The following is a 13,033-nucleotide window of genomic DNA, read 5'->3' on the forward strand; positions in this document are numbered from 1 at the left end:
CCTAACTCAACTCAAACATCAAATGCTCAGAAATAGAGCAGGACAGTGTGTGTGTGTGTGTGCGCGCGCACAGTGTTTCTTAGAATGTCAGACAGTTCTGAGGGGAAGATCTGCAGTCCAGCAGGGGTTGATTAGCCTACTTAGCTGAAGCTCTGCTCTTGTCACTACTTTGTTTGCTGGGCAGGCAGGCTGGGTGTGAACTGAATCCTCCTGATCTGCCTGGGCCCCTCCTGCTTTGTTAATTTCACTTTTTAAAGTGAGCTTCCCATCTGTGGGTGCTTGACTCCCAGGCTTATCCAGTTGTCAGATCACACAAAGAAGTACAAGTGGTTTACATTCTGTGTTATGGAGACATACCCAAAGCTTCCGCCCCTCTCCCCGACCTTATCTGAGATGTTTGATTATGTCATCCATTCATCCATGACTGAGCCACAGCTCTGCAGGCCAAATTCTGACTTAACTTCTGGGGCAGCTGCAAATGCAAAATGTGGCTGCCCACAGCCACACTCCAACTAAGCTCCTATTTTTCTAATGGGTGTTAGCATGTCCATGGGTGTGTTGGTCTGCATAAATTAACTCTAGAAATAAGAGTAAGTTTGAATAATTGACTCACCGAGGAGAGGTGAAGTCATGGTTGCTCTGAATGCACCCAAAATGTATTAGCTCTTTCCAATTCTTTGGGTAGGGGCATTTCACAGGTGCTCAGTCTGCTGCTGTGAAGGCTCTCCCTGCTCAGGGCAGTTTCCCCGGGCCATCTCCCAGGCAGCCTGGCTCTGGAGAGGCTGAAGCACAAGTAGGTCATCCGTTGACTAGAGTTGGCACAGCTCTGTCAACACCCAGATAGAATCTTCTAGAATAGCATAAAGTCACTGCCTGCTTTTGTCAGGGAGGCATCTGCACTGTTTCTGAGGGGTCTTCTTGTGCTAGAGTGATAGGCCTGGTGGATATGACCCTACATTAAAGAGCTGAGGGTTCTGTGTATGGGAATTTGTCCTCGTGGAGACGGTTCCTCTGCTTGAGGTGATTGGTGAGTGCTGGTAGTTGTTAACCCCTACATCCTACAATGTAAGGGGCAGGAGGTGATAAACAGTAGCAAGATGAGTTCAGAACTCTTGGGACACTTAGATGGCACTGCTATGAGGTTATGGCTAAATGGGAGGTGTGTATGTGGGGGGGCATCAGTCACCACTCTCTGATGGGGGGCATCTCTGGGAGATATGTGGGACATGGGGAAGAGGCTGGGGCCAGGAGCCCTTGTCCTCCCAGTGTGGCATCCCAGGTCTCAAGAGTCAGGCACAGAGTCTAGAAAGACTTTTCTGGTGTCTGTGTATGACTCTGGGGCATCTCTCACCAGCTTCTTACCCAGGATGGTCACCAGAGCTTTGTTGAGAGTCGGAGCCATCAGTGGTTCTGTGTACATCTGCCCCCCCCAACCCCTACCCCCACCTACCTCATGCCCACAGAAGGAAAGGTCTGCCTCCTCAGGTCAGAAACCATAGGGAGTGTTGTCTGCTGAGCACTGTGTGCTAGGTGCTCTACTAAGCCCCTCCCTTGTATTATCTCACAACCACTCATGAGGTCAGCACTATTATTATTCCCGTTTTGTAGTTATGCAAACTGAGGCTTTGAGAGAGTAAGGGCCTGGGCTGGGAAGATAGCATAGCAGTTTACACAATGGACTTTCATACCTCATTCTTGGTAATCCCAGGTTCAAGCCCCAGCACCATCATAAACCAGAGCTGAGCAGTACTTTGGTCAAAAAGAGGGAGTGAGAAAATCAGAAGGTAGGGACCTGGCCCAAGGTCACATAGCTGAATCAGAGACAGAGTTATAATTTCAAAGTGTGAACTCTTCTTTAACCTGATGAGGCTCCTGGGGACCTCTGGTTCCTCTGGATCCTCCTCTGTTACCTCAGTTTCACCCCCCCTTAGCCACTTCATAATCCAACAATGTGGAAAAGGCTGGAAAGAGGAGGCAGGTGAGTGGAAGGTGAGATGCAGAGAGGAGGGTGATTGGTCTAAGGATTTTCTTAATTGTTCTAAAATGTTGACCTTCTCCCAGAAGAAAACAGGTTAGAAAATTTTTCTTCCCATGTTCAGTGGAGAAGCAATTACAGAAGCCAGACCTTCCACCTTCTATACCCCATAATGATCCTGGATCCATGCTCCCAGAAGGATAAAGAATAGGAAAGATTTCATGGGAGGGAATGGGATACAGAACTTTGGTAGTGGGAATTGTCCCCTCTTATCTTATAGTCTTGTTGATATTTTTTATTTTATAAATAAATTTTAAAAATGTTTATCTTAAGTGTGCTTTTTTGCCATGTACCTGGCCCTTACAGCATTGAGGGAAACTTTAGTGTTATGATCTCCTTTATACTCTCTGCCTCTCCTCTGTCTGTATAAAAGAAAGAAAGAAAAAGAAAGAAAGGAAGAAAAGAAGAAAGAGAGAAAATAAAGGAAGGAAGAAAAGAATAAAAGGAAAGGTTTTGCTCTGAAAAGTAAATTTGCAAGAGATTTTTTTTTTCCTTTTGGCAAAAGCAGGTATGTCCTATGAAGGTCAAAAGAAGAAAGTTCAGACAAGCCTGAATTAAAGGTAAAACACTCAGTGTAGCCTCACTCAGAACTGATGACTACCAAAATCCTGCATAATTTTTTTTTACTTTATAAGACATATACCATTTCTTGTTTTATCTTTCTCTTCCTCCTTCTCCTCCTCCTCCTCTTCATTTGATAGAACAGAAATTGAGAGGGGAAGAGAAAGAGAAAGAGAGACACCTGAAGACCTGCTTCACCACTTGTGAAATGTCCCTGCTACAGTGGGAGAATGGGGATTCAAACCCAGGCCCTTGCTTGGGTCCTTACACACAGTACTATGTGCACTTAACCAGGTGCACTACTTCCTTGCCCCCTCTTCCTTTTTCCTTTTTTTTTTCTTTTACAATATATATATTTATTTATTTACTAGCTAGAGACAGAGAGAAATTAAGAGGGGGGAGGAATAGAGAGGGAGAGAGACAGACACCTGCAGCACTGCTTCACTACTCCTGAAGCTCTCTTCCTGCAGGTGGGGACCAGGGGCTTGAACCTTCATCCTTGTGCACTGTAACATGAGTGCTTAACCAGGTGCACCACCGCCTGCCCCCCCCTACTTTTTCTAACAGAGCAAAAATGTCATTTCATTTGGGAGCTGCTTTTCTTTATTCAATAGTTTATTTGAACAAATTCCCAAGGAAGGATATATTTATTCATCCACTATACCTTAATTCTTGTGTAGCATCCACTCTACAACTGTATTGTAATTCACTGAATTAATCTCCTAGCATTAAATATCTAGGAATTTCTGGTTTTGATCCCTACTGTAGTTAGCCACTCTAGTTACAGTCTCAGCGTATGCTTATCTAGACTCTCACAATGATATTCATGAGTCAGAAGGTGTGTACCTGTTGCTCAAGTATCCTCAGGGGAGGTTGGAGACGTTTATTCTTATAGGCTCTCACCCTCATTCCCAACACATGTTGGTTGACATGCTGTTGCTATTCTTAGGAATATTCTTCCATTAAAAAAAAAAGGCTGACAATTTGATACAGGAAATGCTATCCCATGATTGTTTTATTTATCACTTCTTTAATTATTAATTGGGGTCAACAGTTTTTTATGTGCTGATATGCCATTTTTATTTCTTCTCTGAATTACCCATTCATAGCCTCTGCCCATTTTCCTACTGGTTGTCTTTTTAACAGTCATCTTATATGGGTGAAGAAGTTTCCAACTTGGATATGAGTTTTATGTGGAAGATTTTTTTAAACAAAGAAATAAAGGAAGAGAGTGAGAGGAAGAAAGAGAGGAGGGAGAAACTTTCTAGGGTAAATACTTAGTGGAACCTGAACATCGGTATTATTTGTGACCCCCTTGTTTGTAATTTACAGACATGGTTGAGAACACTTGCTATAAATTAGATTTCTCCCACTACCTGGCTCCAAATATTTTTACTACAGGATCTATTCCTATTTCTTTGACACCTGGTTCTCTCATGAAAAATGAACTGTGGAACTGTGCAAGCAACACAGAATCCCCACCTCAATTTTTTTTTTTCCTCCAGGGTTATAGCTGGGGCTCGGGGCCTGCACCACAAATCCACTGCTCCTGAAGGACACTTTTTCCCATTTTTTGTTGCCCTTGTTGTTGCCATTATTGTCATTGTTGCCATTACTGTTGTTGTTGTTGGAAAGAGAGAAGTTGAGAGAGGAGGGGAAGACAGAGAGGAGGAGAGAAAGATAGATACCTACAGACCTGCTTCACTGCTTGTGAAGCACCTCCGCTGCAGGTGGGGAGCCGGGGCTCGAACTGGGATCCTTGCGTAAGTTTTTGTGCCTCTTGCCATGTGCACTTAACCCACTGTGCCACCACTCAGCTCCCTTCCACCTCAATTTTTATAAATCCTATGAAAGGGGCTGGAGTTTCAATAAAGAGGATGAGGGGAACTCAGTGGACAGGCTCTTTGCCAAGTGAATTACAAAAAAGTTAAAAATGCTAAGCCTGAAACGGAGAGATAGCTCACTGAGTAGGTCATGTGCTTAGTTCAAGTCCAGGTACCACATGGTAGCTACTATGGTACCAGAGAAAGGTTTGGTGCTGTGGTATCTCTCCTTCTGGTAGGACAGGGAGAGTCTCAATGACCTTTTCATGACACTATAGATCTCATTCAGGATACCTAGTTATGGTGCTAAATGGTGACACGCATATCACCATACATCACAACAGTTACCACTTGCAGGGAGAAGCTTCACGAGCAGTGAAGCAGTGCTGCAGGTCTCTCTCTCCCTCTCTCTCCCTTTTTACCCCTGCTACCATCTTAATTTCTTCTCTGCCGTATCAAAACACAAAAAGGAACAAAAAAAAAAAAAAGGAAAGAAAGAATGAAAAAAAAGAAAGAAGGAAGGAAGAGAAAAGAAAAGGAAAAGGAAAATGTTGCCACTAGGAGCAATGGATTTGTTGCATAAGCATCAACTTCTGGTTTGGGGGCAGGGGGAAGTAGAAAAGAGAAAGAAACAAACAAAAAGCAAAACAAAAACCCTAATCATGACCTGGATTCTGAGTCCTTTATGATGAGGATTGAGAAGGATTCTGTCTGGGCAACCCAGGACCCTTCCACAGTGTCTGCTAAAAGAGGAGTTCGGGGTTCAGGGAAATTTCTTCTGGCCTGGTAGAACAAGAGGTGCCTTACTGAGCCCACATTTGCCCCCAGAGATCCTAGACTGTACCCTGTTTTAGTGCCTAGTCCTGCCTTCTGTGCTGAATTCCTTGTGCGACACATGGAAATGATTCTGTCAAGTTACCCCAGACCCTTCCTAATTGGAGCGGATACCTGTAATTTAGGTTTCAGGAAGCTCCTTAGGCCCCACTTGGAGCAGAGAAGCCTGGCCTAGACTTCATTTCCTTGGCCCCAGAGACCCTGCACTGTGACCTTGCTATGGTTAACCTTGCCCTGGTTTCTAAACCCCTTATGAGACTAAAGGCTTGTGTTCTTCCTGGGCAGCCCCAAACCTTCTTCTAATGGTGGTCTTTACCAGCAAGTTAGGATTCAGAGAAATTTCCATTAACTGCATTTGGTGCAGAGAATCCAAAAATGACTGCGTGCATCCATTGTTACTAGTGCTGTCCTCTGTGCAGCCCATATGAAATGAAGCGAGAAGCATTTGTCAAGTTAGCACCAGATATCTCCCCTAAAGACTGTTTCATCCCCTCTTTTCAGGGTTTAGAGAGGTTTCTGGACATCTCTTATCTCTTTGAATACTGACTTTTCCTAGGTTAGAAAATGGACCTTTCTTTTTTTTTTTTTCTACATTTTTTCCCCCTTTTTACCCTTTCTTTTTCTTGAGACAGAGAAATTGAGAGGGAGGGAGAGAGAGAGAGAGAGAGAGACACCCTAGATTCACCCCTTAGGAAGCTTTCCCTTTGCAGGTAGGAATCAGGAGCTTGAGCCCAAGTGCTTGCACATTACAGTAATATGTGCACTTAATCAGGTATACCACCACTCAGCCTGGGTCTTTATTTCTTATACATTTTTTTGTATCTCATTATTGTACTTATTTGCATTTCTCTGACAATCAAAAGACTTGGAACATTTTTTCATGTGTTTCTCGGCCTTTTGGATCTCTTCTGTGGTGAATATTCTGTCCATGTCCTTTCCCCACTTTTGGATGGGGTCATTTGTTTTCTTGTTGTTGAGTTTGGCAAGCTCTTTATATATTTTGGTTATTAGCCTCTTGTCTGATGTATGGAATGTAAAGATTTCCCATTCTGTGAGGGGTCTCTTTGTTTGGGTATTGGTTTCTTGTGCTGTGCAGAAGCTTTTTAATTTGATGTAGTCAATATAGGTGGTCAACATAGGTTTATACTTGCCTTAGTCTTCTTTGTAATTGTATTTGTTTCATTGAAGATGTCTTTACAATTTCTGGTCTAATATCCAGGTCCTTGATCCACTTGGAATTTACTTTTGTGTTTGGTGAAATACAGTGGTTCGGTTTCATTCTTCTGCATGTTTCAACCCATTTTTTTCCAACACCATTTGTTGAAGAGACTCTGCTTTCCCCATTGAATAGTCTGGGCACCTTTGTCAAAGATTAGATGTCCATAGGTGTGGAGGGCTTACTTCTGGGCGCTCAATTCTATTCCACTGGGCAGTGTATCTATTCATGTTCCAGTACCAAGCAGTTTTGATTACAATGGCCCTGTAATACAATTTGAGATCTGGGGTGTAATGCCTCCAGTTCTATTCTTTCTTCTCAAGATTTTTTGTCAATTCTAAGTCTTTTCTGGTTCCAGTATTACTTATATTTGAGTGTGACATCATGCCTAGAACACTATAGGTCTTTAATTAATTTTTCTTATTCTGAAGTAATTCATACTTATGATAAAAAACAAGAAACAATTAATGGGGAAGACACTTCACCTATAATTCCACACTACCTAGAGAAAAACCATTGTTAATATTTTGGTGAATTTTCTTCCAGTCATTTAATATACTTATATAAAAAATACATGATATATAAATATATATTACACATAAGCTCATAATTTACTTAGTTATTTTGCAAAGTATACCATAGCATTTTCTATGATAATACAATACTGTTTTCTGTACAGCTTTTAAAAATCCTATATCATGAATAATTTTCATGTTATTAAAAATTCTTTGAAAATGAGCCTTTTGATGGCTGTAGATATTTCTTTCATGTATCATGTCCCTCTTATTTAAACTACTTCCAATGTTGGGGCGGTGCTGTGACCTCTGTCTCTCTCAATAAGTAAAATAAATCTTAAACCACTTCCATATTTTTGTGGTTCACTTATAGCCTCTCTGATTAGTCTCAAAGGAGAAATACCCGAAGCAGAATTGTTTGGACAAAGAGAAAGCATATTCCCAAGACTCATGGCACTTAACTGTGATCAAACCCCTGCCTGTCAAGCCCTCTCCCATCATCACCCACTTAGGTGCATTGATCCACCTGCCAGATGGCCCCACCCTCTAGAAAACCTATTATTATAACCCCCTCACCCCTTCAAATGATCACCTGAGAAATGGCACTTGAGAGACCTGGACAATCTACATTCAGATCTCCTCTCTCCTCTGACCTGGACTCTGTCCTCAGAACTACTCATTTGGGTGAAGAGCAAAGCCACTAGTCTGTTGGCTGTGGATGAACTTTCAGTTGGAGATACTTCTCACTAAGCCAACAATGAATGCACTTCTCACTGTGGTCACTGGTTTAGCCTTCTCTGTCACTAGGTGAACAGGTGAGACTTGAGGCTTCAGGAATGGGACACATTGAAGAGTTGTGAGTATTCAGATTGTACTGAAAATCTGTGAAAATACTATAAAGAATTTCTGGGGAATAACAAAATATCATATTTTCCCCACATTTTTCTAGATCAGAGAAATAGCCTCATTCTGTAAATTGAGAATAGCCTTTAGCAAAGTTTATAGATTAGTATCTTCAAATGTCTCCAAGACTTTCTTGGATAAATTTCATTCAGCTTAGAAATGACATCCATAAAGCAACAGGCCAGATTCTCTGGCAGAAAGCTGGCATCTGAGGAACACCAGGTGCTGTGAGCTCTGCAACAGAGCACCCCCACCCCCACCCCGTGCCTTTGCAGTTCCACTGCAAACAATTGGAGATTTAATCTAAATAGATGCTAAGTGGATCAATGCTCTGAGGAAATCTGTGTTAATTTCCAAGTCATTCCTGGTCATCACCCAGGAAAGGCTTTACTAAAGAACCGCCAGGCTGCGTGTCAGAACAGCCCTTCCCTTTTAGCCAGTGAATAATCTGCCCAGGCGGATGGCTGCGCAGGAGTCATAGCCCTGAAAGAATCAAAGATTGGATGGACGTCCTGGAGAAGCTCAGGCCACCCTCCCAGAAGACAGCTCTCCAGAGTTGCGGTCCTCAAGCTCTAGCACTTGTGACAGTCTCCTGCAGAGCCTGTGGGACACAGCTGTCTGGGGCCAGAGATTGACTCAGTGGAGCTGGCCGGATTTAGGTGCTGGTGCTGCTGGTCCTAGGGCTGCTGGGAGGCCTTTGTTCACCGAGGTCCTAGGGAGGCGTCCCAGAGGGGCCCCGCCCATCTCAGATCCCAGGGCGGCAGGCTTGCAGGAGGAGGGGCGGGCCGGGATGTGGGTGACCCGAAGGCAGAGCCTCAGGCCTGGCCTGACCGCGCCCTGCAACTCAGTGAGATTTTGAGGAGCTGGAGGGGAGGCAAGCGGGAGGCACGGGCCACCCTGCGCGCAGTGGTGACCTGGCTTGTCTCGCCCACCCAGGGGTCGGGCCAGCAGGGCTGCCACCCCGCTCCGCTTCCTGATCCTGCTTTGCTCCGAGGACAGAGGGCAGAGCTGGACATCCCATGCACCAGGACAAAGGCCGGCTGGAGCGCCCCTCCCCCCAAATGGCCAAACTGACCGGGGCCTTGCCCCCTCACATTCTCCCAAACCCCAGCTGCCTGTTTGGGCCGCCGGGCCTCCGCCTGCTTGCAGGAAAAGAAAGTTTCAGGTGCACCCCATTCTCTCCCCAAACCATGGGCCTGGGGACCTGGGTTCTAGCTTCAGTCCTCTCTCTCTCTCTCTTTCTCTCTCTCTCTCTCTCTCTCTCTCTCTCTCTCTTTCTCTCCCTCAAAGGCAGATTCTGAGGTTCTTGCTTATTCTCCTCCACTAATGGTGTTAAGTGACTGATAGGGGAACAGGAGTTGAAAACAAATAGGGGATGTGAGGTGGTGGAGAGGGGGCAGGTGAGGGCATCCAGCAAGCCAGCTGACATGCTGGCAGAGTGCACACTGCCCAGGTGGTGGTACGAGAACCCCCTCACTATCTGTGTACCCAGTTTGGGTTTGCAGTCATCTGTTTGCCAGAGAAGCAGGAGTAACAGGAAGGAGCATGCAAGTTGGACCGGAAAATCCAGTTGTGCAGGAGACAAGCTCTTGGTTGTGCCTCAGAAGGAGGCCAAAGTCTCACAGGGCTCTGTCCCTGTCTCCTGGGCCCCAGGGAATTCTGTCCAGGGATGTGACTGCCTTGGGCTGGACATAAAAAAAAAATCAGTAGCTTGTATCTTTCAGACCATACACATGTACATACAACAGTGTGTAAATGACATAATTTTCAACTTAAATCCAATTTCCATAGATTTACTCTATGAGCTTAAAGATGCTTCTTCTTAGTTTATAAGTTTGTTTTCATGCCTGAGGCCCCAGAGACTACAGATGCACCCCTGGCACCACCTTAAGCCTGAGCTGAACAGTGTCCTCTCTCCCTCCTCTCATTCTCTCCTAAACAAACAGATCTTTATATGCTTGGTGGCAGCTTCCAGCATATCCCCAGCCTATCCCTAGCCTGCCTCCTTCAGTAGAGGAAGCTAAGACTGTGGTTCTGTGCCCCTGGCCAGCGGGTATCATGGGCACAGGCTGGGGCACAGGTGCAGGTACTGCTCCCACAAAAAGTCTAGATAAATCAGAGAAATAAATCAGACAGTCTGGTTACAAGTGCGGAAACATCCTCCAAATAGCTTAAAGGGACATGTGCATATATAAATACTAGCATATGGCTCACAGAATCTAGATAAAAGTGAAATACTAGCAGGACAGGCATGAGTGTGGTTGTACCTTCAATACTCAAGCTTAGCAACCTGGTCTCACTGAAATTTTATCCAAACATCTGGAGCATGGGAATCCTTAGTAAGTCGTGTGAAATAGCTGAGAAAGATCTACTGTGGGCCGGACTGCTCCACCCAGGTCCTGATTCTGGAAAGAGGTTCCTCTGGATAGAAACCTGTACAATGTGTGGGGGATACTTACTGGCAATAGTGCCCACATGCCCCCCATTGCCAGCTCCAGATGAAACTCCTACAATCCTCAGACTGGGATTCACCTGAGTCTCGTCTGTCTAGAGGGGCAGGACCAACCTCCCTGAAGGGCTGTGGGAATCCGTAGAAGTATTCAAGGTTATTGTATTTGGTGCCCCAGTTGCCTCTTGAGCCACCTTGCCATAGGGGCATTTCAAGAGCAGAACAAATATTGGACTTATAGTCAGAAGCTCCAAGTCTCTGTGACAGTGAGCAATGTGACTTCGGTCAAGTGCCATTTTATGTATGTGTTATCTAGGACTGAGTAGAAAACTCAAACACAAACACAAACTAGAGGGTTTAACACAGCAGAAATGTTTTCTCTCAGTTCTGGAGGCCAGAACCCCCAAGTCAGGATGCTGGCAGAGCCAGTTCCTCCTGAAGGCTTGAGTGAGTTGCAGTCTCACATGTCTCTTCTTGTGTACCTCGACTTGTGGACACATCAGTCTAGTCCCTGCCTCCATCTTCACATTATCTTCTGTGTGTGTCTTCTCCCTTCCCCTACTCGGTTGATCCAGCAGCTAGAGAGGTGACTCAGAGGGGAGAGTATATGATTTGCATGTATGAGGCCAGGGTTTGATCCCTAGTAACACATATGGTGCTCTAATCTCTTTCTCTGGCTCTCAAAAATAACTAAATCTATGTTTTAAATATTTATTTATTCCCTTTTGTTGCCCTTGTTGCTTTATTGTTGTAGTTATTATTGTTGTTGTTATTGATGTCGTCATTGTTGGATAGGACAGAGAGAAATAAAGAGAGGAGGGGAAGACAGAGAAGGGGAGAGAAAGACACCTGCAGACCTGCTTCACTGCCTGTGAAGCAACTTCCCCTGCAGGTGGGGAGCCTGGGGCTCGAATCGGGATCCTTACGCCAGTCCTTGTGCTTTGTGCCACGTGCACTTAACCCACTGTGCTACTGCCCAACTCCCCTAAATCAAATTTTAAGGGCTAAACATTTTATTTAGCTGGAACATATGTGGCATAAAAATTACTGTTTTAGAATTTAAAGTTCAGTGGCATTAAGTATCTTTCCATCCCTTTCTCTTCTACAAAAATTTTAGATTTTTTTTTTTCTTTTTTTTTTCCTCCAAGGTTATCACTGGGCCTCGGTGCCTGAACTACCAATCCACTGCTCTTGGCAGCCATTTTTTTTTCTATTGTTGCAGCTGTTATTGTTTGGATAGGACAGAGAGAAAGTGAGAGGGGAAGGGGGAGCGCGGATAGATACCCACTTCACTGCTTGCAAAGCAAACCCCCTGCAGGTGGGGAATCAGGGGCTCTAACCGAGATCCTTGTACCAGTCCTTGTGCTTTGTACTTGGTGTGCTTAACCTGGTGTGCTACCGCCCACCCCTTAGATTTGTCTTCTAATGGTGCTGGGTCCTCACATACACATTTCCACTGTTCTCAGGCAGGCCTTTTAATTCTTCTCATTTCATATATATTATAGAGAGATGGGGGAGGAGGGGGGGAGAGATAGAGGACACAGAGGAAGAGACTGGAGGACTGGAAGATAGCTTAGTGTAAGGCCACAGAACTTGCATGTCTGAGACTCCAGAGGACCCAAGTTTGATCCCCGGTACCATCATATGCCAGAGTTGAGGGGGCTAGGTGGTAGCACAGAGGGTTAAGCATATACATGGTGCAAAGTGCAAGGGCTGGTGTAAGGATCCAGGTTCGAGCTCCCAGCCCCGCTTCCCACCTGCAGGGGGTTGCTTCACAATCGGTGAAGCAGGTCTGCAGCTGTCTGTCTTTCTCTCCACCTCTCTGTCTTCCCCTCCTCTCTCGATTTCTCTCTGTCCTATCCAATAGCAATTACAATAACAATAACAAGGGCAACAAAAATGGGAAAAAAATGGCTTCCAGGAGCAGTAGATTAGAAGTGCAGGCACTGAACCCCACCGATAAACCTGGAGGAAAAATGAAATAAAATAAAAAACTAAAAATAATATGTCAGAGTTGAGCAGAACTTTGATGAAAGGGTGGGGGTGTGGTTGGGGAACTAGCTCAATTGGTTGAGCATCACACTTGCATACCCGAGGTCCTGGTTCAATCCTCAGTGCCACATGTGCCAAAGTGGTGCTCTGGATAGTTGACCCCGATCTCTCTCTTAAAAGATTTTATTCATTCATGAAGAAGATAGGAGGAGAGAAGGAAACAGACATCACTCTGGTACATGTGCTGCCAGGCACTGAACTCAAAAACTCACACTTGAAAGTTCAGTGCTCTCTCTATCCACTGTGCTACCTCCCAGCCCACATCTCTCTCTTTTTCCTTTGGAATTTTCTCTTTCATCTACAATAAACAAAATAATATTTTAAAGAAAAGAGAAAGAGGAGAGAGACAGGGATAGGCACCAGAGCTCCATTCTACCACCCATGGAGCTTCCCCCGGTGCTGTGGAGCTTCCATGTGCTGTCAGGGCTTGAATCTGGGGCCTCATGTGTGGTAAGGTAGCATGCTTTACCAGGTGAGCTATCTCCTGTCTCCCCCCACATCTTTCCTTCCTTCTTTCTTTATTTTTTTCTTCCTTTCTTTCTCTACCTCTCTCTCTCTCTTTTTAAATTTTTTTTTAATATTTATTTTACTTATTTATTCCCTTTTGTTGCCCTTGTTGTTTTATTGTTGTTGTTGTTGGATAGG

The 13,033-nt window shown here is 44.7% G+C and overlaps 1 long non-coding RNA gene across 1 annotated transcript in view; it reads left to right on the forward strand.

Moving 5' to 3' along the window:
* Positions 1 to 345: 345 nt before the first annotated feature.
* LOC132537663 (uncharacterized) overlaps positions 346 to 13,033 on the forward strand; it is a 458,600-nt gene continuing 445,912 nt past the window's right edge. Inside the window, exons 1-2 of the long non-coding RNA XR_009549128.1 lie at positions 346 to 793; positions 10,722 to 10,783. This is a non-coding gene — a long non-coding RNA (uncharacterized LOC132537663). The remainder of the gene's footprint in view (positions 794 to 10,721; positions 10,784 to 13,033) is intronic.

The sequence above is a fragment of the Erinaceus europaeus genome, chromosome 3 (genome assembly GCF_950295315.1).
Source record: "Erinaceus europaeus chromosome 3, mEriEur2.1, whole genome shotgun sequence".
In the NCBI taxonomy this organism is placed as follows: domain Eukaryota; kingdom Metazoa; phylum Chordata; class Mammalia; order Eulipotyphla; family Erinaceidae; genus Erinaceus; species Erinaceus europaeus.